Genomic DNA, 7167 nt, shown 5'->3' on the forward strand with positions numbered 1-7167 from the left:
CGAATGAGAAAGAAGAGGTCTTGAGTCTGCTAAATCTGACAAGTGCGGGTTGGGAACTTTGCGTGCTTTAAAGCACTGTTTTAAAAACCTTCAAGAATGCAAGGTTTCTATGTTTTTCCTTCCACCGTTAGAACAACATTGTTCACTTAACTTCGAAAAATCATTGGTGTGTTACCTCGGGTACGTACCATCGACCACTTGCGAGGGACGTATGTATAGTTTAGGCTTTTAATTGTAAATAGGTTTGTAGCTTATAAACAGTATGAACCACTTACATATATACACAATAGACACCCTGACATTAAAAAAATAAAAACTAATTTTACTAAGCATTCTTTCGACCACAAAACCAGGTTAATTTAAAATAAAACTAACAAAAGCTAAGGCTAAGCAAACAAGAAGTTTAATCCAAAAGCGTTGGAAATATTCGTGTTAATTTAGAAGTGTAAATCCGTGGCTAATATGCTAAATACAGGTCTACCGTCAAATGCAGATCCCTGTGATGTGTGGTACAAGGTGAGAGAACAAGCGATTTTCAGGTACAGAAATTAACATTGGAAAATTTTGATAACATGTTTTCCGATAGAATTATACTTAAACATATTTAACACTTACTTAACAATTTAAACTTCATCAAACTAGTGGTCCTACTGTTCACTATTGTAAAGCGTGATTTTCTGAATTCTATCACATCACCTTTAAAATATGCTGAGACCCTGAAATGCCTGGAAGTAAAAAAGTATACGATGTAAACGGGCGTCTGGAATTGAAAATTATGTAACAAAAAAATATTTCGCGGATTTTTTTCACCTCTTTTTACGAAATATTGAATCTAGCTATATTTGTGGGTAACAGCGTATTTAGTACTCGACAGACAGTGATACTTTACTAGGAAGTTACCAATTTAATACTTACATACCCTAATATGACGCCTTTTTCCCATTAGGGATGGCAGAGACAAAAGAATGCTACTTTGTACGACCTTTACAAACTTCCCTTGCCAAATTCACATCCCTACATCTTGTCATACGGGAAAATAAATATTAATTCAATTTAATCGCTTCAATAAACACATCTCCCGCTAAAGCTTACACGTTACACCAATCCATCGCAATACGTATGAGTTCAGTGGCATATTGATATGTTAATGGGCGACGTACACTGAGCGAATACAGCCTTTATATTGTAAACTAGCTGCGCGCCGCAGTTTCACTCACGTTTATTATTAATACCGCTCCCGAACTACATATGAGTAGTTCTTTCAGGACAAGAGGAAAAAAAATGACCTTAAGTTTATAAAATACTAGCTGACCCGGCAAACGTTGTTGGCCATAAAAATTATATAAAAAATCATTGTCCAGCGGACAAAATTGTGAATCTAAACCATTCTCAGAACCCTTGAACACACACAAAAAATTTCATCAAAATCGGTCCAGTCGTTTAAGAGAAGTTCAGTGACATACACACTTACAGAAGAATATATATATATATATATATATATATATATATATATATATAAAAATGAATTGCTGTTCGTTAGTCTCGCTAAAACTCGAGAACGGCTGGACCGATTTGGCTAATTTTGGTCTTGAATTGTTTGTGGAAGTCCAGAGAAGGTGTAAAAGTTGAATAGAAATTAAAAGTATCCTATGTGTGAATGAATATAGGTTAATTTCAGTTCATTCACCAGAAAACCTGACCCGCGCAACTTCGCTTGTGTCACCTAAGAGAGTGGGTCAAACTTTTTCTCGTTTTTGTAACATTTTTTACTGGTATTCTGCTCCTATTGGTCGATATTCTTCTCTCTTGTCTCTTGGTAGTTTTTCCTCACTCGAAGACGCCTCTTGGCAGTTTTTTCTCACTTGAAGACCTTCTCATGGTAGTTTTTCCTCATTTAAAGACCTTCTCATGGTAGTTTTTCCTCACCTAAAGACCTTCTCATGGTAGTTTTTCCTCACTTAAAGACCTTCTCATGGTAGTTTTTCCTCACTCGAAGACGCCTCTTGGCAGTTTTTTCTCACTTGAAGACCTTCTCGTGGTAGTTTTTCCTCACTTAAAGACCTTCTCATGATAGTTTTTCCTCACTTAAAGACCTTCTCATGGTAGTTTTTCCTCACTTAAAGACCTTCTCATGGTAGTTTTCCTCACTTAAAGACCTTCTCATGGTAGTTTTTCCTCACTTAAAGACTCTCATGGTAGTTTTTCCACTCTCGAAGGTGGTCTCATGGTAGTTTTTCCTCACTTGAAGACGTCTCATGGTAGTTTTTCCTCACTTGAAGACCTTCTCATGGTAGTTTTTCCTCACTTGAAGACGTCTCATGGTAGTTTTTCCTCTCTCGAAGACGTCTCTTGGTAGTTTTTCCTCACATGAAGACAAGATGAAGACGACTCTTGGTAGGTTTTCCTAACTCGAAGGCGGTCTCATGGTAGTTTTTCCTTACCCGAAGACGTCTCTTGGTAGTTTTTCCTCTCTCGAAGGTGGTCTCATGGTAGTTTTTCCTCACTTGAAGACGTCTCTTGATAGTTTTTCCTCACTTGAAGACGTCTCTTGGTAGTTTTTCCTCACACGAAGATGTCTCTTGGTAGTTTTTCCTCACTTGAAGACCTTCTCATGGTAGTTTTTTCTCACATGAAAACCTTCTCATGGGAGTTTTTCCTCACTTGAAGACGTGTCTTGGTAGTTTTTCTCACTCGAAAGTGGTCTCATGGTAGTTTTTCCTCACTTGAAGACGTCTCATGGTAGTTTTTCCTCTCTCGAAGGTGGTCTCATGGTAGTTTTTCCTCACTTGAAGACGTCTCTTGGTAGGTTTTCCTAACTCGAAGGCGGTCTCATGGTAGTTTTTCCTTACTCGAAGATGTCTCTTGGTAGTTTTTCCTCACTTAAAGACCTTCTCATGGTAGTTTTTCCTCACATGACGACGTGTCTTGGTAGTTTTTCCTTACTCGAAGATGTCTCTTGGTAGTTTTTCCTCACATGAAGACGTGTCTTGGTAGTTTTTCCTTACTCGAAGATGTCTCTTGGTAGTTTTTCCTTACTCGAAGATGTCTCTTGGGTGTTTTTCCTCACTTGAAGACGTGTCTTGGTAGTTTTTCCTCACATTATGACGACACTTGGTAGTTTTTCCTCACTTGTAGACCTTCTCATGGTAGTTTTTCCTCACTTAAAGACCTTCTCATGGTAGTTTTTCCTCTCTCGAAGACGTCTCTTGGTAGTTTTTCTTCACTTGAAGACATGTCTTGGTAGGTTTTCCTCTGACGAAGACGTCTCTTGGTAGTTTTTCCTCACTTAAAGAATTTCTCATGGTAGTTTTTCCTCACTTAAAGACCTTCTCATGGTAGTTTTTCCTCACATGAAGACGCCTCTTGGTAGTTTTTCCTCACTTGAGGACGGTCTCTAGGTAGTTTTCCTCTCTCGAAGACGTCTCTTGGTAGGTTTTCCTCACTTGAAGTCCTCACTTGAAGATGTCTCTTGGTAGTTTTTCCTCACATTATGACGACACTTGGTAGTTTTTCCTCACTTGAAAACGGTCTCTTGGTAGTTTTCCTCTCTCGAAGACGTCTCTTGGTAGTTTTTACTCACATGAAGACGCCTCTTGGTAGTTTTTCCTCACTTGAAGACGGTCTCTTGGTAGTTTTTCCTCACTTGAAAACGGTCTCTTGGTAGTTTTCCTCTCTCGAAGACGTCTCTTGGTAGTTTTTACTCACATGAAGACGCCTCTTGGTAGTTTTTCCTCACATGAAGACGTGATGTAGGCGACTCTTGGTAGTTTTTCCTCACTTGAAGACGGTCTCTTGGTAGTTTTTCCTCTCTCGAAGACGTCTCTTGGTAGTTTTTCCTCACTTGAAGACCTTCTCATGGTAGTTTTTCCTCACATGAAGACGCCTCTTGGTAGTTTTTCCTCACTTGAGGACGGTCTCTTGGTAGTTTTCCTCTCTCGAAGACGTCTCTTGGTAGTTTTTCCTCACTTGAAGATGTCTCTTGGTAATTTTTCCTCACATTATGACGACACTTGGTAGTTTTTCTTCACTTGAAGACGTTCTCATGGTAGTTTTTCCTCACTTAAAGATCTTCTCTATTAGTTTTTCCTCTCTCAAAGACGTCTCTTGGTAGTTTTTCCTCTCTCGAAGACGTCTCTTGGTAGTTTTTCCTCTCTCGAAGACGTCTCTTGGTAGTTTTTCCTCACTTGAAGACCTTCTCATGGTAGTTTTTCCTCTCTCGAAGACGTCTCTTGGTAGTTTTTCTTCACTTGAAGACGTTCTCATGGTAGTTTTTCCTCACTTAAAGATCTTCTCTATTAGTTTTTCCTCTCTCAAAGACGTCTCTTGGTAGTTTTTCCTCTCTCGAAGACGTCTCTTGGTAGTTTTTCCTCTCTCGAATACGTCTCTTGGTAGTTTTTCCTCACTTGAAGACGGTCTCTTGGTAGTTTTTCCTCTCTCGAAGACGTCTCTTGGTAGTTTTTCCTCACTTGAACACGCCTCTTGGTAGTTTTTCCTCACATGAAGACGTGATGTAGACGACTCTTGGTAGTTTTTCCTCATTTGAAGATGTCTCTTGGTAGTTTTTCCTCACTTGAAGACGGTCTCTTGGTAGTTTTTTCTCTCTCGAAGACGTCTCTTGGTAGTTTTTCCTCACTTGAAGACCTTCTCATGGTAGTTTTCCTCACATGAAGACGCCTCTTGGTAGTTTTTCCTCACTTGAGGACGGTCTCTTGGTAGTTTTTCTCTCTCGAAGACGTCTCTTGGTAGTTTTTCCTCACTTGAAGATGTCTCTTGGTAATTTTTCCTCACATTATGACGACACTTGGTAGTTTTTCCTCACTTGAAGACGTTCTCATGGTAGTTTTTCCTCACTTAAAGATCTTCTCTATTAGTTTTTCCTCTCTCGAAGACGTCTCTTGGTAGTTTTTCCTCTCTCGAAGACGTCTCTTGGTAGTTTTTCCTCACTTGAAGACGGTCTCTTGGTAGTTTTTCCTCTCTCGAAGACGTCTCTTGGTAGTTTTTCCTCACTTGAACACGCCTCTTGGTAGTTTTTCCTCACTTGAAGACCTTCTCATGGTAGTTTTTCCTCACATGAAGACGCCTCTTGGTAGTTTTTCCTCACTTGAAGACGGTCTCTTGGTAGTTTTCCTCTCTCGAACACGTCTCTTGGTAGTTTTCCTCACATGAAGACGAGATGAAGACGACTCTTGGTAGTTTTTCCTCACATGAAGACGACTCTTGGTAGTTTTTCCTCACTTGAAGATGTCTCTTGGTAGTTTTTCTTCACTTGAAGACGTCTCATGGTAGTTTCTCCTCGCTCGAATACGTCTCTTGGTAGGTTTTCCTCACTCGAAGACGTCTCTTGGTAGTTTTTCCTCACTTAAAGAATTTCTCATGGTAGTTTTTTCCTCACTCGAAGACGTCTCTTGGTAGTTTTTCTTCACTTGAAGACATGTCTTGGTAGGTTTTCCTCACTCAAAGACGTCTCTTGGCAGTTTTTCCTCACTTAAAGACCTTCTCATGGTAGTTTTTCCTCACTTAAAGACCTTCTCATGGTAGTTTTTTTCTCTCTCGAAGACGTCTCTTGGTAGATTTTCTTCACTTGAAGACGTCTCATGGTAGTTTCTCCTCACTCGAATACGTCTCTTGGTAGTTTTTCCTCACTCGAAGACGTCTCTTGGTAGTTTTTCCTCACTTGAAGATGTCTCTTGGTAGTTTTTCCTCACTCGAAGATGTCTCTTGGTAGTTTTTCCTCACATGAAGACATGTCTTGGTAGGTTTTCCTCACTTGAAGTCACAATATATAGAGTACCAGTAAAAAATGTTACAAAATCGGGGAAAATTTCACCCATTCTCTCTAATGTGTCGCAAGCGAGGTTGCGCGGGTCAGCTAGTTTTATATATATGTATATATATAAAGATAATTTTTAACTAGAAAACTTAACTACATATTAGTACTACGAGTACATCTGAATAAAAACATAGCCTCAAATGCGTTTTTCAATTAAACTCCTACTAAAATAAGTAAGATTTTATCAAATATAATCCAGAACAAACAAATAAACAGACAGACGGACAGACAAACAGACATTTATTGAAACACTTCTGAATGTATCACTATCAAGAAAATACCTTTGCTTTAAAAAAAAAGACTGACGCTGAAACACATTTATGATAATGATTAATTATAAATAATACAAGCTTTTTATTCGAATAGAATGGAAAATGTAACTCATAGTCACTCTAGCACGAAACACTGCGTGTACAGCACTTAAATTAATATGAGATAAATTAAAATCTACTAATATTTATTAATGCGAAAGACTATTTTAATTTAATGGATGTTTGATTGAAACTCTTTCACGGGAATGCTACTGAATAGATTTTTAGGATATTTGGCATACAGAAGGTACATAACGAAACTACAAAAAGTTCATGAGAAAGAGTATGCCCTGCGAAAACATAGGTACACATATCACATATTGCTTATGCCTTGTTAAAAGATCTGGTGCAAAGTACTCCTCTAACCAACAGTCCTATATGACATCATGTATGGATGTGAGGGAAGCAAGAAAAATTTGTACGAATAGTAGTTAGTACTATTCTTTGTTCTGTGCTTGCAATAAAAACGCGTCATTATAAGTCAGTATGAATATCTTATCACCTGTATTAAAACATAAATTAGGCCAGTCACCAGTCACCCATCAAACAATTAAAAACTAACCTAAGACTAAAACAAAGTTTTGAACAAAAATATTATTTTTAAATTTTCAGTCTCCAAGTCTGTCTAGGTGTATTCAGCGAAGGCTAAAAGCTAAACCCTGTCGTTATTAGGTCCCCAGCGTAGAACCGCTAACGTATCGACCACTGAATATTCAAACATTCACTACATTTTCAGTTTTCAGGTGAACTTGTTTGGATAATTCAGTATGTTTTAAGCTTTTATTTTTGAAAGTTATACAATGCTGATTTTGAAGTACCATCTTAAATGTACAATTGAGTGGCTGAATGCTGATTTCGATCCAAAGCGTACTACTGGGTTTTTTTATTTCATAATTTATTTATTTTTAACCCTTAATGTGTCCCGCTGTTGGGCAAAGTCCTTACCTTTTTCTTTCCAAATTATTCTACCCTGTTCATTTATACATTTATATTAAAACACAAAAAAAATGATAAATTATTGATTGA

Source organism: Anticarsia gemmatalis, chromosome 26, assembly GCF_050436995.1.
Source record: "Anticarsia gemmatalis isolate Benzon Research Colony breed Stoneville strain chromosome 26, ilAntGemm2 primary, whole genome shotgun sequence".
Lineage (NCBI taxonomy): Eukaryota > Metazoa > Arthropoda > Insecta > Lepidoptera > Erebidae > Anticarsia > Anticarsia gemmatalis.